The sequence below is a fragment of the Lithobates pipiens genome, unplaced genomic scaffold (genome assembly GCF_037356315.1).
Source record: "Lithobates pipiens isolate NorthernLeopardFrog02 unplaced genomic scaffold, aLitPip1_a1.2 Scaffold_23, whole genome shotgun sequence".
In the NCBI taxonomy this organism is placed as follows: domain Eukaryota; kingdom Metazoa; phylum Chordata; class Amphibia; order Anura; family Ranidae; genus Lithobates; species Lithobates pipiens.
In genome coordinates, this window is record NW_027507785.1 from 305,402,955 (window position 1) to 305,420,557 (window position 17,603).

The window sequence follows — 17,603 nt, forward strand, 5'->3', positions numbered from 1 at the left end:
GACCAAAGATATGGAGGAGGGGGCTCGCCCCAGGCATATTATGCGACCAGGACGGGCTCAGCCTCCCCCACCCCCACGTCACACACACATCACGTGACACGGCACGTTCCTCCCTATACAGCGTGGTATGTCTCACAGACACAATGAGAGGCGCGCCAATCATCCACCCATGATGCACCACCCAGTGTGAGGGAGGAAAGATCCAATGGGGAGGAGGGCGCGGCCACGGCTAATCTGCAAAAAGGTGTCCCCGCTGTACAGACACTCACCCGTGACTACACAGCATCCATTCGAGCACAGAAAAGTAAAATGAAAAAAATATAAAAAAATATAAATTTAAACATAAACAAAAGAATGAATAAATGAATTAAGAAAAAGGGAGGTATGAAAAAACAAATACAAATTGTTGAACATCCAAAGGCAGAATAAATGTCCATGGCATATTTAACCACTAACATAATGAAATAATATCAAACAGAACCACACACCCTGCCAGTGGGCATGATTTATAAAACAATTTATATCCCAGTCAGTATTCATGCCATGGGGCGCATAGCACCTGAGTTCATGTATCCAGAAAGTCACAAGGCCCACGGGGCCAATTCCTACGGTTGCGTCGCAACTGTACGAATATCAGTGATTTTTTCCGACAGTCCGAGATTCTAAAATCCAGATTTATAGAGAAGGGATACAAACCGTCAGACTTGGATGCAGACATTTTGTCTGCCTCCAAGGTGAATAGGGCATCCCTACTAGAGACTAAACCAAGAGTCACACAAAATGACAAATACAGGTGGTCATATCTTAACTACCTTTTCTATTCAACACAGAGAAATCAAAAGAATTCTCAACCGTCACTGGAAAGTGCTCCGCAGTGACAGTATTTTAGGGAAATCTATTCCCGAACGAGCAGGGGTCATTTTCAGAGGAGCACGATCCATACAGGGAGACATCGCTCCCAATACAATAGACCCTCCAAAACCCATTTCCTTTTTTCCTGAAAGGAAGGGCTTCTTCCCATGCGGGAAGTACAAAGTATGTTTGCATAACGCATTGGGGAGAAGAAGAAAAATCAAAACCTTTACTTCCAGTTACTCGCAAGACTTATTCTATCAAACGATTTGCCACTTGTGTAACTTAGGCCGCGTACACACGCGGGGACTGTTCGCTCAACATTGTTCGTCAAACAGTTTCAGCGGACAGTCCGCTCAAAATTAGCATGGACGGACTTGCCCACACACGACGAACGAACAGTCCGCTGAAACCGTGCGCGATGACGTGAACGGCACGTACGACGGGACTAGAAAACGACGTCCTATACACTGCAATGCAACCTTCGGCGTATAAATTCTTTCTGAGCATGCGCGGAACTTTGTTTGACGAACAAGCCTACACACGAGGGGACTGTTCGCTGAAACAAGGTTTCAGCGGACAGTTTTTCGGAAATTCCGAAAAACCTTGTTCAGCAGACTGTTCGCTGAAACTGTCCGCTGAAAGCCCACACGCGAGCGGACTGTCCGCTGAAACACTGTTCAGCGGACAAAGTTGAGCGAACAGTCCCCGCGTGTGTACGCGGCCTAAGTTCATAGTTTACTTAATCACGTGCCCCTGTAAAAGACAGTACGTGGGCCGCACTATTAGAAATTTCTCCGTCAGGGTTAATGAACATCTAGCCAAAATTAAAAAAGGGTTGTGATAAACACACTGTCCCGAGACATTACTTAGAACATCATGGGAGAGATCCAACAGGCACCCAATTCCAAATCATAGATCGATTTGTTCCCAGTTGGAGGGGGGATTCGTGCTTACGGGGCGTATCGCGCCTTGAGACTTTCTGGATACATGAACTCAGGTGCTATGCGCCCCATGGCATGAATACTGACTGGGATATAAATTGTTATATAAATCAGGCTTAATGTACTAGCCATCAATTTTCCCTGGAATGTATGTAATGCCCACTGGCAGGGTGTGTGGTTCTGTTTGATATTATTTCATTATGTTAGTGGTTAACCAGTAGAGACCCGCGCTATAGTCAAATGACGGCTACAGCGCGGACCTCCTTTGCCGGTGTAATAAAATGTCCTGCGACCTGTGAAATTCGCTCACCCCGTCACTTCCGGTGCGGCTCCGTCACTGGAACAGCTGACAGCGGGCCTTTACTGTGCATGTGTCAATCCCCTGCCATTAACAGCGCATGCGCTGTAGATTTATTTTCACGGTGGAGAAAAATTATAGCCTCGAGTGGGCGGAAACTTGCGGGTGGGCGGGCGGAGCTGAACAGATGGTGAGAACGTCCCCGCCCACACCAAGATTTTCTTCACTGGTCAAGAAAAATCATGGCTTCAAGCTGTGTTAGACCAAAATTATAGACTCAAGCGCCCCGCCATCTTGCTACACCCCACACTCGTCCACACTAAGGATACACTGAGAAGGGTGAAAACGGACATGAGAGGGCAAAAGTTGTATTGGGGTGAATGTAAGGAGGATGGGAGGATTATATCCTGAGGGGGGGAGGGGAGAAAGGTAAGTGACAAACTCACCTTACAATGGAGAGGATACTCAGCTCCACCGGTGACCCCACACCCCAGAATATGGAGGCCAGTGACCCCACACCCCAGAATATGGAGGCCAGTGACTCCACACCCCAGAATATGGAGGCCGGCTCCAGCAGTGACCCCACAGTGCAGAATATGGAGGCCTGTGACCCCACACCCTAGAATATGGAGGCCGGCTCCAGCGGTGACCCCACAGTGCAGAATATGGGGGCCGGTGACCCCACACCCCAGAATATGGAGGCCGGCTCCAGCGGTGACCCCACAGTGCAGAATATGGGGGCCGGTGACCCCACACCCCAGAATATGGAGGCCGGTGACCCCACACCCCAGAATATGAAGGCCAGTGACCCCACACCCCAGAATATGGAGGCCGGCTCCAGCGGTGACCCCACACCCCAGAATATGGAGACCGGCTCCACCGGTGACCCCACACCCCAGAATATGGAGGCCGGCTCCACCGGTGACCCCACACCCCAGAATATGGAGGCCGGTGACCCCACACCCCAGAATATGGAGGCCGGCTCCAGCGGTGACCCCACACCCCAGAATATGGAGGCCGGTGACCCCACACCCCAGAATATGGAGGCCAGTGACCCCACACCCCAGAATTTGGAGGCCGGCGCCAGCGGTGACCCCACACCCCAGAATATGGAGGCCGGCTCCAGCGGTGACCCCAACCCCAGAATATGGAGGCCGGTGACCCCACACCCCAGAATATGGAGTCCGGACTCATCAGTGACCCCAAAATATGGAGGCTGATCTCACTAGTGACCCCACATTCCAGAATATGGAGGCCGGGCTTACTGGTGATCCTGGAATATGGAGGCTGATCTCACTGGTGACCCCACACCCCAGAATATGGAGTCCGGACTCATCGGTGACCCCAGAATATGGTGGGTGGAGCCACACTCACTCTTCTAGGGGTTCACTAGGTCTTGCAGGTTTACATGCCATCACTCACCCTTAGGAGTCCCTCCTGCCATGTTTCTACCAGGTGCTGGTCTGTGAGCGTCTATTAATGGGCAGCAATGTGGCTGGGACCGGGTGACAAGGCTGCAGAGAACAATATACAGGGGCCCCCGATCCATAGAATGGTGGAATCCTCCTATACAAGGCTGCCCCCCCAAAGTGTCCACCAACTCAGGGGTCCTCAGCCTCAGGTGGAGGACAATGCCAACTTCTCTTGTCTCGTTTGATGTATGGGGGAGAAGACGGGACCTCCGGGCTCAGGATGTGTCTCCTAACAGGAGAAGAACAAAGAAAAGGATGGGGGGTGATGACACATGGCATGGAGAGGATGGGGGATGATGACACATGGCATGAAGAGGATGGGGGATAACGGATGGCACATGGCATGGAGAGGATGGGGGATAACGGATGGCACATGGCATGAAGAGGATGGGGGATAACGGATGGCACATGGCATGGAGAGGATGGGGGATGATGGCGCATGGCATGGAGAGGATGGGGGATAACGGATGGCACATGGCATGGAGAGGATGGGGGATAACGGATGGCACACGGCATATAGAGGATGGGGGATGATGGCGCATGACATGGAGAGGATGGGGGATAACGGATGGCACATGGCACGAAGAGGATGGGGGATGATGGTGCATGGCACGGAGGGGATTGCGGATGATGTCACATGGCATGGGGAGGATGGGGGATGATGGGGGATGAGGGCACATGACATGGAGAGAATGGGGGATGATGGCGCATGGCATGGAGAGGATGGGGGATAACGGATGACACACAGCATGGAGAGGATGGGGGATAACGGATGGCACACGGCATATAGAGGATGGGGGATGATGGTGCATGACATGGAGAGGATGGGGGATAACAGATGGCACATGGCACGGAGAGGATGGGGGATGATGGTGCATGGCATGGAGGGGATTGCGGATGATGTCACATGGCATGGAGAGAATGGGGGATGATGGCACATGGCATGGAGAGGATGGGGGATGAGGGCACATGGCATGGAGAGAATGGGGGATGATGGCACATGGCATGGAGAGGATGGGGGATGATGGCACGTGGCATGGAGAGGATGGGGGATGATGGCATGTGGCACGGAGAGGATGGGGGATGATGGCACATGGCATGGAGAGGATGAGGGATGATGGCGCATGGCATGGACAAGATGGGGATAACCATTGTTAGGTTGAACTGGTGTCTGTGTCCAGCTGGGGAGATACCTCTCTTAATCCTGGGGACCATCCCTCCTCTCTCCTCATCCTGGAGACAATTCCTCCTCTCTCCTCATCCTGGAGACCATTCCTCCTCTCTCCTCATCCTGGAGACCATTCCTCCGTTCCTCATTCTGGAGACCATTCCTCCTCTCTTTTCATCCTGGAGACCATTCCTCTTCACTCTTCATCGTGAGGACCATTCCTCCTCTCTCTTCATCCTGGAGACCATTCCTCCTCTCTCCTCATCCTGGAAACCCTTTCTTGTCTCTATTCATCCTGGAGAACCTTCCTCTTCTCTCCTCATCCTGGAGACCATTCCTCCTCTCTCCTCATCCTGGAGACCCTTTCTTGTGTCTCTTCATCCTGGAGAACCTTCCTCCTCTCCCCTCATCCTGAGGACAATTCCTCTTCTCTTCTGATCCTGGGGGACCCTTCCTCCTCTCTCCTCATCCTGGAGACCATTCCTTCTCTCCTAATCCTGGGGAACGTTCCTCCTCTCCTCATCCTGGAGACCATTCCTCCTCTCCTCATCCTGGAGACCATTCCTCCTTTTTCCTCACCCTGGGAATCAATCCTGGGGACTATTCCTCCTCTTTCCTCATACTGAGGACCATTCCTCCTCTCTTTTCATCCTGGGGACCATTCCTCCTCTCGCTTCATCCTTGGGACCGTTCCTCCTCTCGCTTCATCCAGGGGACCATTCCTCCTCTCCTCATCCTGGAGACCATTCCTCCTTTTTCCTCATCCTGGGGACCATTCCTCCTCTCCCCTCATCCTGAACACCATTCCTCCTCTCTTCTCATCCTGGGGACCATTCCTCCTCTCTCTTCATCCTGGGGACCATTCCTCCTTTCGCTTCATCCTGAAGACCATTCCTCCTTTCGCTTCATCCTGAAGACCATTCCTCCTTTTGCTTCATCTTGGGGACCATTCCTCCTCTCCCCTCATCCTGGGGACTATTCCTCCTCTTCCCTCATCCTGAGGACCATTCCTCCTCTCTCTTCATCCTGGGGACTGTTCCTCCTCTCGCTTCATCCTGGGGACCGTTCCTCCTCTCGCTTCATCCTCGGGACCGTTCCTCCTCTCACTTCATCCTGGGGACCGTTCCTCCTCTCCTCATCCTGGGGAACATAACTCCTTTTTCCTCATCCAGGGAACCATTTATCCTCTCTCCTCGTGCTGGGGACCATTCCTCCTCTCTTCTCACCCTGAGGACCATTCCTACTCCTCATCCTGGACACCATTCCTCCTCTCTCCTCATGCTTGGGACGATTCCTCCTCTCTCCTCATCCTGAGAAACCATTCCTCATCTCTCCTCATCCTGGGGACAATTCCTCCTCTCCCCTCATCCTGAGAAACCATTCCTCCTCTCTCCTCATCCTGGAGACAATTCCTCCTCTCTCCTCATCCTGGAGACAATTCCTCCTCTCTCCTCATCCTGGAGACAAGGATCCTGGATGAGGAGAGAGGAGGAATGGCCCCCAGGGTGAGGAGAGAGGAGGAATGGCCCTCAGGATGAGGAGAGAGGAGGAATGGCCCCCAGGATGAGGAGAGAGGAGGAATTGTCTCCAGGATGAGGAGAGAGGAGGAATGGTTTCTCAGGATGAGGGGAGAGGAGGAATGGTCCCCAGGATGAGGAGAGGAGGAATGGTCTCCAGGATGAGGAGAGAAGAGGAAGGTTTTCCAGGATGAATAGAGACAAGAAAGGGTCTCCAGGATTAGGAGAGAGGAGGAATGATCTCCAGGATGAAGAGAGAGGAGGAATGGTCCTCAGGATGAAGAGTGAGGAGGAATGGTCTCCAGGATGAAAAGAGAGGAGGAATGGTCTCCAGAATGAGGAACGGAGGAATGGTCTCCAGGATGAGGAGAGAGGAGGAATGGTCTCCAGGATGAGGAGAGAGGAGGAATTGTCTCCAGGATGAGGAGAGAGGAGGGATGGTCCCCAGGATTAAGAGAGGTATCTCCCCAGCTGGACACAGACACCAGTTCAACCTAACAATGGTTATCCCCATCTTGTCCATGCCATGCGCCATCATCCCCATCCTCTCCGTGCCATGTGCCATCATCCCCCATCCTCTCCGTGCCACGTGCCATAATCCCCCATCCTCTCCATGCCATGTGCCATCATCCCCCATCCTCTCCGTGCCATGTGCAATCATCCCCCATCCTCTCCGTGCCATGTGCCATCATCCCCCATCCTCTCCGTGCCATGTGCAATCATCCCCCATCCTCTCCATGCCATGTGCCATCATCCCCCATCCTCTCCATGCCATGTGCCATCATCCCCCATCCTCTCCATGCCATGTGACATCATCCGCAATCCCCTCCGTGCCATGCACTATCATCCCCCATCCTCTCCGTGCCATCCGTTATTCCCCACCCTCTCCATGTCATGCGCCATCATCCCCCATCCTCTCCATGCCGTGTGCCATCCGTTATCCCCCATCCTCTCCATGCCATGCGCCATCATCCCCCATCCTCTCCATGCCATGTGCCATCCGTTATCCCCCATCCTCTCCATGCCATGCGCCATCATCCCCCATCCTCTATATGCCGTGTGCCATCCGTTATCCCCCATCCTCTCCATGCCGTGTGCCATCCGTTACCCCCCATCCTCTCCATACCATGTGCCATCATCCCCCATCCTCTCCATGCCATGTGCCATCCGTTATCCCCCATCCTCTCCATGCCATGTGCCACCCGTTATCCCCCATCCTCTCCATGCCATGCGCTATCATCCCCCATCCTCTCCATGCCATGTGCCATCCGTTATCCCCCATCCTCTTCATGCCATGTGTCATCACCCCCCATCCTTTTCTTTGTTCTTCTCCTGTTAGGAGACAGATCCTGAGCCCGGAGGTCCCGTCTTCTCCCCCATACATCAAACGAGACAAGAGAAGTCGGCATTGTCCTCCACCTGAGGCTGAGGATCCCTGAGTTGGTGGACACTTTGGGGGGGCAGCCTTGTATATGGGGATTCCACCATTCTATAGATTGGGGGCCCCTGTATATTGTTCTCTGCAGCCTTGTCACCCGGTCCCAGCCACATTGCTGCCCATTAATAGACGCTCACAGACCAGCACCTGGTAGAGACATGGCAGGAGGGACTCCTAAGGGTGAGTGATGGCATGTAAACCTGCAAGACCTAGTGAACCCCTAGAAGAGTGAGTTTGGCTCCACACACCATATTCTGGGGTCACCGATGAGTCCGGACTCCATATTCTGGGGTGTGGGGTCACCAGTGAGATCAGCCTCCATATTCCAGGATCACCAGTAAGCCTGGCCTCCATATTCTGGAATGTGGGGTCACCAGTGAGATCAGCCTCCATATTTTGGGGTCACTGATGAGTCCGGACTCCATATTCTGGGGTGTGGGGTCACCGGCCTTCATATTCTGGGGTGTGGGGGTCACCGCTGGCGCCGGCCTCCATATTCTGGGGGGTGGGGTCACTGACCTCCATATTCTGGGGTGTGGGGTCATCGGCCTCCATATTCTGGGGTGTAGGGTCACCGCTGGAGCCGGCCTCCATATTCTGGGGTGTGGGGCCACCGCTGGAGCCAGCCTCCATATTCTGGGGTGTGGGGCCACCGCTGGAGCCAGCCTCCATATTCTGGGGTGTGGGGTCACCGCTGGAGCCGACCTCCATATTCTGGGGTGTGGGGTCACCGCTGGAGCCGACCTCCATATTCTGGGGTGTGGGGTCACCGCTGGCGCCGGCCTCCATATTCTGGGGTGTGGGGTCACTGGCCTCCATATTCTGGGGTGTAGGGTCACCGCTGGAGCCGGCCTCCATATTCTGGGGTGTGGGGTCACCGCTGGAGCCGGCCTCCATATTCTGGGGTGTGGGGTCACCGCTGGAGCCGGCCTCCATATTCTGGGGTGTGGGGTCACTGGCCTCCATATTCTGGGGTGTGGGGTCACCGGCCTCCATATTCTGGGGTGTGGGGTCACCGGTGGAGCCGTCCTCCATATTCTGGGCTGTGGGGTCACCGCTGGAGCCGGCCTCCATATTCTGGGGTGTGGGGTCACCGGCCTCCATATTCTGGGGTGTAGGGTCACCGCTGGTGCCGGCCTCCATATTCTGGGGTGTGGGGTCACCGACCTCCATATTCTGGGGTGTAGGGTCACCGCTGGAGCCGGCCTCCATATTCTGGGGTGTGGGGTCACTGGCCTCCATATTCTGGGGTGTGGGTTCACCGGCCTCCATATTCTGGGGTGTGGGGTCACCGCTGGCGCCGGCCTCCATATTCTGGGGTGTGGGGTCACTGGCCTCCATATTCTGGGGTGTGGGGTCACCGGCCTCCATATTCTGGGGTGTAGGGTCACCGCTGGAGCCGGCCTCCATATTCTGGGGTGTGGGGTCACCGCTGGAGCCGGCCTCCATATTCTGGGGTGTGGGGTCACCGCTGGAGCCGACCTCCATATTCTGGGGTGTGGGGTCACTGGCCTCCATATTCTGGGGTGTGGGGTCACCGCTGGCGCCGGCCTCCATATTCTGGGGTGTGGGGTCACTGGCCTCCATATTCTGGGGTGTAGGGTCACCGCTGGAGCCGGCCTCCATATTCTGGGGTGTGGGGTCACCGCTGGAGCCGGCCTCCATATTCTGGGGTGTGGGGTCACCGCTGGAGCCGGCCTCCATATTCTGGGGTGTGGGGTCACTGGCCTCCATATTCTGGGGTGTGGGGTCACCGGCCTCCATATTCTGGGGTGTGGGGTCACCGGTGGAGCCGGCCTCCATATTCTGGGCTGTGGGGTCACCGCTGGAGCCGGCCTCCATATTCTGGTGTGTGGGGTCACTGGCCTCCATATTCTGGGGTGTGGGTTCACCGGCCTCCATATTCTGGGGTGTGGGGTCACCGGTGGAGCCGGCCTCCATATTCTGGGGTGTGGGGTCACCGCTGGAGCCAGCCTCCATATTCTGGGGTGTGGGGTCACCGCTGGAGCCGGCCTCCATATTCTGGGGTGTGGGGTCACCGGCCTCCATATTCTGGGGTGTGGGGTCACCGGCCTCCATATTCTGGGGTGTGGGGTCACCGGCCTCCATATTCTGGGGTGTGGGGTCACCGGTGGAGCCGGCCTCCATATTCTGGGCTGTGGGGTCACCGCTGGAGCCGGCCTCCATATTCTGGGGTGTGGGGTCACTGGCCTCCATATTCTGGGGTGTGGGTTCACCGGCCTCCATATTCTGGGGTGTGGGGTCACCGGTGGAGCCGGCCTCCATATTCTGGGGTGTGGGGTCACCGCTGGAGCCAGCCTCCATATTCTGGGGTGTGGGGTCACCGGCCCCCATATTCTGCACTGTGGGGTCACTGCTGGAGCCGGCCTCCATATTCTGGGGTGTGGGGTCACTGGCCTCCATATTCTGCACTGTGGGGTCACCGCTGGAGCCGGCCTCCATATTCTGGGGTGTGGGGTCACTGGCCTCCATATTCTGGGGTGTGGGGTCACCGGTGGAGCTGAGTATCCTCTCCATTGTAAGGTGAGTTTGTCACTTACCTTCCTCCCCTCCCCCCCTCAGGATATAATCCTCCCATCCTCCTCACATTCACCCCAATACAACTTTTGCCCTCTCATGTCCGTTTTCACCCTTCTCAGTGTATCCTTAGTGTGGACGAGTGTGGGGTGTAGCAAGATGGCGGGGCGCTTGAGTCTATAATTTTGGTCTAACACAGCTTGAAGCCATGATTTTTCTTGACCAGTAAAGAAAATCTTGGTGTGGGCGGGGACGTTCTCACCATCTGTTCAGCTCCGCCCGCCCACCCGCAAGTCTCCGCCCACTCGAGGCTATAATTTTTCTCCACCGTGAAAATAAATCTACAGCGCATGCGCTGTTAATGGCAGGGGATTGACACATGAGCAGTAAAGGCCCGCTGTCAGCTGTTCCAGTGACGGAGCCGCACCGGAAGTGACGAAGTGAGTGAATTTCACAGGTCGCAGGAAACTTTATTACACCGGGACGACGTCTATTGACGTCGTCCCGTGCACGAGCGGCCTGCGCGCCCTGTGATCGGCGAGTCTACGAGACTCGCCTGATCACGGATCCGAGCAAGGGGGTCGATCCCGACCCCTTACCACGTGATCAGCTGTCAGCCAATGACAGCTGATCATGTGATACAACAGAGCCGGTAATCGGCTATTTTTGAGCCGATCACGGCCAGCTTTCCAGTGCCACCTCTGTAATAAAAAAGTGCCCCATCAGTGCCCATAGTGCCACCCAGCAGTGCCCACAGTGCCACGCATCAGAGTCCACAATCTGCATCAACAACGGTGCTGCACCCCAGTGCCACACATCTGTGCCCATCAGTGTCATCTATCAGTGCCACCTATTAGTGCCACCTATCAGTGCCCATCAGTCCCATCTATCAGTGGTACCTATTAGTGCCACCCATCCGTGCCATCTTATCTGTGCCCATCTTTGCCCATCAGTGCCGACTTATCTGTTCCCATCAGTACTGCCTTATCTGTGCCTATCGGTGCCCACCAGTGCAGCCTATCAGTGCCCACCAGTGCCGCCTCATCAGTGCACTTCAATGATGGAGAAAAATGACCTGTTTGCAAAATTTTATAACAAACTATTAAACATGTTTTTTTTTGCATCTTTTTTTGTTTGTTTAGCAAAAAATAAAACTCCCAGCTGTAATACCACCAAAAGAAAGCTCTATTTGTGGGAAAAAAATGATAAAAATTTTATTTGGGTACAGTGTTGTATGCCCGCGCAATTGTTATTCAAAGTGCATCAGCGCTGAAAGCTGAAAATTGGTCTGGGCAGGAGGGTTTAAGTGCCCAGTAAGCAAGTGGTTAAATATGCCATGGACATTTATTCTGTCTTTGGATGTTCAACAATTTGTTTTTGTTTTTCATACCTCCCTTTTTCTTAATCCATTTATTCATTCTTTTTGTTTAAATCTATAAATTTATATATTTTTTTTATATTTTTTCATTTTACTTTTTTGTGCTCGGATGGATGCTGTGTAGTCACGGGGCATCCATGTAAGATACATCTGTACAGCGGGGACACCTTTTTGCAGATTAGCCGCGCCCTCCTCCCCATTGGATCTTTCCTCCCTCACACTGGGTGGATGATTGGCGCGCCTCTCACATCATCTGTGAGACATACCATGCTGTATAGGGAGGAACGTGCCGTGTCACGTGATGTGCGTGTGACGTGGGAGGCTGAGCCCGTCCCGGTCGCATAATATGCCTGGGGCGAGCCCCCTCCTCCATATCTTTGGTCGCTGTTTACTTGTGGATTCAGCCCCCCAAATGTAGGTGGCGATCCCAGTTACAGCGGACCGATCGAGTCAGACCGGCGGGGCTCCTCAACAAGCCTGCGCCTGTCCAGATGAGCAGCCAAGGCTGTAAGATCGTGGGACCTCTAGTATGTGAATGCTAGGTGTTATACCTGATGCACGTGTCCCCCTCCCCTCTCGGGTCACAAGACCTCCTGAGTTTGACAGTCATGTGACTTATTTGGGAGGAGAGAGCCTCGGAAGTGTAACGTAGTTCATAATTGAGTCCCCTTTCCCTCTATTATTGCAATATTTATTATAGTGGAACACCACAGTACACTTGTTTTTTATTTCTTATTGCTATAGGTCAGTGATGGCGAACCTTTTTGAACCCGAGTGCCCAAACCGCGACGCAAAACCAACTTATTTCTTTCAAAGTGCCAACACAGAATTAAACCTGCCAGCTTTGAATGAGCCCTAAGGGACCAAAAAGAATGCAGAATGCACTGTGCAACATACACTGACCTACCTGACCATTGCATTCACCTACATGACCATTACACTCAGCTACATGACACATGCACTCACCTACATGACACATGCACTCACCTACATGACACATGCACTCACCTTCATGACACATGCACTCACTTACATGACCATTACACTCAGCTACATGACACATGCACTCACCTACATGACACATGCACTCACTTACATGACACATGCACTCACTTACATGACACATGCACTCACTTACATGACACATGCACTCACCTACATGACCATTACACTCACCTACCTGACCATTGCACTCACCTACATGACACATGCACTCACCTACATGACACATGCACTCACCTACATGACACATGCACTCACCTACATGACACATGCACTCACCTACATGACACATGCACTCACCTACTGTACATGACACATGCACTCACCTACTGTACATGACACATGCTTCCTGCACTACTAACATGCCCCCACACAGTACAATGTAAATCGGAGGATCCACCCTCCTCCTTACCTTTCTATTGCCTCATCGTCCAGCTCTCCCCAGACAGCATTGAAGGAATCCCCGACATCCGGATATTCCTCGATATCCCTGGATGCCAGCTAGCAGCCATTGCACCTCTCCCCATGGAAAATCAGCTCCCAGCACCGCCCCTCCCCCTTCTCTTTTTCACAGGCTGCACTAGGACAGACTGAACCAAAGTCGTCCTGGAGCAGGGGGAGCTGACATAGGGTACCTGCAAAAAGGAATCCCTGAATGCCTTACCAGAAGTGTAGGGGTCCGGGGGAGGCAATAAGCTGCTAAACAGAGTCTGGATGGTGGAGAAAGAAGAATTTTACACTTAAATGACACACAAGGAATAAGATGACTGGCTGTCCACTCCCCTGCCGATGTCACTAGCAATGAAGCAAGGAAGAGAGCCTGCTCCTCCCTGCCTGCAACGTCAGTGCAAGTGACTGACTGGGGGATTCCCCTGGCGTGCCGACAGGGAGGGCTTGACGTGCCAGCTGTGGCACGCGTGCCATAGGTTCGCCATCACTGCTATAGGTTCATATATTTTCACATGTTGCCTCCGATATCCTGGCTGACCATAATATATAATTCAGTCAACCTGGAAGTGTGACCCCCATAGGCAGTAGTTGGAGGATGTAAGTCTGAGTATCCGTATTGTCCAGGTGTAGCTTTCAATGTGATTTTGGATTTTATTATGACCTGTGCCTATGTTCGGACCTGGTGACTGATTATACTTGATGACAGTTTTGTGTAGATCCTGACATGCATTTGTCTTGATTTAAACAAACCCATTAATTGTCTGTTGTATGCATGTGCTGATTATCCCAGTGTTTAATTAATTTCAATTTCCTATTCCGCCTATTTGTGGGTGGGTCAGGTCTAGAGTAGTGCATTTATAAAGTAGCAATGTGGGGGGTCAGAGTAAGCCCCTGTTGATGACCGCTTGTGTCAAAACGCATCGGGAAGCATTACTTGCACCCCATATTGCTTTTTTTTTTATCCAATTTGCTTTTTGTGATCACTTTTTATATTTGTACAACACGTATATTTTTAATAAAACCAACGTTATTTTTTTTTTTTTTTTACCTACACCATCCGGAGACCTCTTTCCTTTTCCTGTTCTATGCCATCTGTGTTGGCCCTGATTTCGAAACTTGAATATACTGGGCCCCGGTGATATTACCACCCTCGAGTGTGAGAAAACATCAGCTGGCATTCTTTGGCTTCACTTACCTCTATCCGGGACCAAGGACGCTCATAGGAGGATCTTACACCATGACTCATTTCCACTAGAAGTTGGAACATACTCCTTTGGGATTACAAGCTCTTTAGACCCACTGCCATAGGGCATGTGGGTCCAACATTTCTGGTAAGAGTACCTACCTTACATCTATAGAGTCTTGCAGAGATTGCTACAGACAAACAGATTGCTGTCGTTGGTGTCCTTGCTGCCTTGGTTCATACGAGAGGACTGGCCATTTTTATTCTATATAAAAGGAGACTTATGTATATATTGATGAACAGATAACAGTTTGTCCAGACAGGATTCATGTTACGTGATCCCACTGTCATCATATCATTCATGCGCTGTTTTTTCACATTGTACTAGTCACCACACTATGTCTATGATGTTGTTTAAACTTACTTTATAATGAGTTTAAAACTTCTTTTTCAAACACAGGTTGTTTACACTTACTAAGAATTTGTCCTCTGGTTTTTGAGTACACCCACTCCTTAGCACTACATTTTTTTTGTTTCCACATGTGTTTTAACTTTGAGTGTTAGCTGCTAGGTTTAAGTAGCGCAGTGTTTTCCCCTTTTTTGTACATATTTACAGTAGATGGATATCAAATATATATATATATATATATATATATACATATATACATATATATATATATATATATATATATATATACATATATACACACCCACACCATATTGACGTATAACACACACTTTTTTTTTCCCCTTAAAATCAGGGGAAAATCGTGGGTGCATGCAATAAGCCAATCGTCAGCCGCCGAGCTACAGAGGACAGCCAGCTCTGTATCTCAGCGGCACCATTTTTAAACGGCAAAACTACACTGGCAAGGCTGCAGATGGAAACTGATAAGGCTACATTGATGGGCATTTAAATGGGGTTTTTTTTCCCGATAGAGATCGAGAGAGGAAAAAAAAAGGAGCGAGAGAAAAAAGGATGGTCCTTGCTCTCTCTAGGATCCTTGTGTTTCCCAGCAGACAGCAGGGGCCCTGCAGGAAGTGCCATAAATACCCGCAGAATCTGCAGCTATCTATGCCCAGAAGTGGGTGCAAATACCTGTATTTTACAGGTATCTGCACCCCCCTCCCCCTGAAAAGTGCCAATTGTGGCACTGAAGGGGGGAGGGTTCCAACGAGTGGAAGTTCCATTTTAGGGTGGAGCTCCGCTTTAATGAGTGTTCTATATCTTTTTCTGGAAGGATTTTCTATAAGCTTTAACACAACAAAATAAAGATTTTTTTGATATATAGAATACTGCATTTAATACATATTCATGTATTTAATCTCTTGGCGTTGATGCCAATTTTTTTGCAGATGTTCTTATAAGCATGCCTTTTCCTTCAGCAATATTGAAATTATCTACCTGTGTTCGTTTTTTTTGTTCTTTGCTTTTTGTCTTTTGATGTTTTTACTTCCTATTCATGTTTTTAGAGGTATAGACATGTCATCAGCAACTATATAAAAAAACCATCAAATGTACACACTTTAATAGCGATTTGAGCTTTAGTGTTTAAAATTGCATCAAAGTGGTAACATCGTGTGTGACATGGGTCTCAGCAAATGTGATGGATGTTGATTTAATCAGAGCTGAGTTGCCATGTGTTACCAGTATCCACTAATTTACAGATTTCTCAATTAATCAATTGAGCTCACCTCATTTGCTCTGTTAATTTGTGTTTGCTCTTAATTCATTCGCTGGTCATCTCTCGCCTCGACTACTGCAACTCCCTTCTCATTGGCTTACCTCTACATAGTCTATCACTTCTTCAATCCATCATGAATGTTGCTGCCAGACTCATCCACCTTACCAATCGCTCTGTGTCTGCTACTCCTCTGTCAATCCCCTCCACTGGCTTCTGCTCACCCAACAAATTAAATTCAAAATACTAGCAAATACTTACAAAGCCAGTCTCTAAATACCAACCCACTCACTCTCTTCCTTCCTCTCTAGATCCCTCGTCACCTCCTCCCATACTCTCCTGCAGGACTTTCCCAGAGCCTCTCCATTCCTATGGAATGCCTTACCCCAATCTGTCCACTTATCTCCTACTCTATTAGCTTTTAGACGATCCCATGAAAACCCTTCTCTTCAGAGACGCCTATCCTACCCACATCTAACAACTGTATTTTCATTTTCTCCATCAGCTCACCCCCCAGTTATTACCCTTTGTTCCAATTGACCCTCCCTTCTAGATTGTAAGCTCCAATGAGCAGGGCCCTCTGATCCCTCCTGTATTGATTTGTATTGTAAGTGTACTGTCTTCCCTCATGTTGTAAAGCGCTGCGTAAACTGTTGTCACTATATAAATCCTGTATAATAATAATAAATATTGGCATGTGTATATAAAGCTGTGTCTTCTGCCTATAGAGTCAGCTATGAGTAAGCACCAGTAGTTATGGTGTGGTTTTTAAGCAATAAAGTAATTATTGTTGGAGTGCGGCCATGCGGATTGAATTTCTTCCTACATGCGGAAAGGGTAGTTGAACTGAATAAAACAGGAAAGGGATATAAAAAGATATCCAATTGAGAATGCCAATCAGCAGTGTTCAAACTCCAATCAAGAAGTGGAAAATGAGGGGTAAATCAAACCACGGTCAGGTAGACCAGGGCTCGACAAACCCCAGGTCACCAATGCGACCAGAAATCGCAACCTGGAGCCTAAGCTGCCACCAGCTCACTCACTATTGATGCCCCAGACATGCAGCGCATGAACACTGACTGCAGTCATCCTCCCTCCTCCACACTCTGCAGCTCCACGCTAAGTGTGTGAAACTGACAAGCAACGGAGAGAGGATCTGACAGATTTCAGCTTGATGTTGGGGTGGGCGGGACCCAGCAGCTATCAAACACCAGCCAATGGGATCTGGGCGGGCCGCTACGTGTATGTGGCCCCACCCCTTTTCCTAAGCAGCCCAATCGTTGGCTGGTGTTTGATAGCTGCTGAGTCCCGCCCACCCCGGCCGGGTCCCACCCATTCCGACATTAAGCTCAATTCTGACAGCTCCTCTGTTACATTTCAGTAACAGAGTGCTCTGTGTGAAACCTGCCACCGCCAACCAGTGCCATCTGCCAGTGACAACCAGGGCCACCTGCCACCAATTAGTGCCACCTGCCAGTGCCACCGCCAACCAGGGCCACCTGCCACCGCCAACCAGGGCCACCTGCCACCACCAATCAGTGCCATCTGCCAATGACAACTAGTGCCACCACCAACCAGGGCCACCTGCCACTTCCAAACCAGTGCCAACTGCCAGTTCCAAACCAGTGTCACCTGCCAATGCCATCTGGCAGTTCCATGTGCCTGCCACCGCCAATTAGTG